Genomic DNA, 1,757 nt, shown 5'->3' on the forward strand with positions numbered 1-1,757 from the left:
TGCCCAAGGTGAACGTAAGACCAGCCTGCTGTTATCAATTAAGCCAATCAGAAGCGGCTGGTGGAGCAGCAGAGATGGGACACTGCTGCTCTCCCAGCTTCCATACACAGTTTGTTGCTGGTACTTACTGCAAGGAGGGGGGGCAAGGCATGGAGAACTTGGCACTGTGCACAGAGCCATGCACCCCACAGCTTTCCCCTCTTCCTCCAGTAAGCGCCAATGACACACTGTGTCTGGACGCATGAGAGCAATGGTGCCCCACCTCCACCCCCACTCTCACCGGCTGCTACTGAGGCCAATGGCCCGTCTAATCCAGCATCCTGTTCTCAGTGGCCAGCAGTTTGAAAGCACGTCAAAGTGCAAGTAGATAAATAGGTACCACTCCGGCGGGAAGCTAAACGGCATTTCTGTGCGCTGCTCTGGCTCACCAGAAGCGGCTTAGTCATGCTGGCCACGTGACCCAAAAGCTGTCTGCGGACCAATGTCGGCTCCCTCAGCCAGTAAAGCGAGATGAGTGCCGCAACCCCAGAGTCGTCCACAACTGGACTTAACAGTCAGGGGTCCCTTTACCTTTACCCTAGTGTTATCTTTAATAGAGAGGCTGGGACATGCAGAGCTCTTTTCAACAATAACATGCAGATATCAACCCTTATACTTTCTTCTATCAGTCTTAGTGCTAAGATACTTATTAGACCCAGACTTTTCCCAAACCGGGGCTCTGGGCACTAAGGCTTGTAAAGACATATCATGAGTATATAGAACATTGCTGCTTGAGAGTGAGAAGAAAGGATTTGACTTCCTAGAAGCAAAGCAGAATGTTCCTATTTGGGCAAGTATTTAGAATCAAACTGCATATGATCCAAAGTCAGATGGATATGTTATTTTATTTATTTTTAAGAAAGCAGCTATGGGAAGCTGTAACGTGGAGCTCAGGGCTTTTTTTTCAGGGGCAAATTTTGTATGGTAAATTTTACCTATTGAAGCTGGTCTCAGCAGCCTGGAGCAAATACAGCTTTCTGAACTTAGGAGGATGGAGTGGGGTGGGGAAGAATTACAGAAAACCAAGCAGTTTGACCCTGAAGTACACAGGCTGGTTTACGAGTGATTACTCCTCAGCAGAGCTGTGCTGGCATCAACCAAGTTATCTAAATCTTTCTGCTTAGTGCAGCAGTGGCAATCCTCTATATTTTAACTAAGGGGTGCCGTCATTACTAGGCTTGTGAAAAAGATTTCAAACACTAGAATGGAAAGAGGGTAGGGAAGGGAACAGTGCAGCTTGCAGGAACCAAACTATGGGATGCCACAAAACATTGGTGCTAGGATACCTAGTTGCAAAATGGAATTACCTCTCCACCCTTGGCTCCAGAGTGTTGGGGAAACCCCAGAACAAATTTAGGGGGCACAGGGAATCTGTGTTGCACAGTCATTGTGCTAACACAGGGGTGCCCAAACTTTTTTCAAAGAGGGCCAGATTGATGAAGTGAACGTGTGTGAGGGCCGACCAAACTGAGGTTTTTTTTAGGCTTTTACCCCAGGACCTATACTGCCACGGGGGCCAGATTAAATCGACTGGCGGGCTGGATTAGGCCCCCAAAATGGACTTTGGACATACCTGTGCTAACAGAACTTTGTTGAGTACCACCTACATGTGAATGCTCAGTTTTAATACCAGACCACAGCCTTCCAGAAATGTGCTATGAACTTAAAGACAATATTCATGCAAAACAATAAAAAACAAAACAAAACACCGGAACCGA

This window comes from Podarcis vaucheri (genome assembly GCF_965113315.1).
Source record: "Podarcis vaucheri genome assembly, chromosome: 2".
NCBI classification, from domain to species: Eukaryota; Metazoa; Chordata; class Lepidosauria; order Squamata; family Lacertidae; genus Podarcis; species Podarcis vaucheri.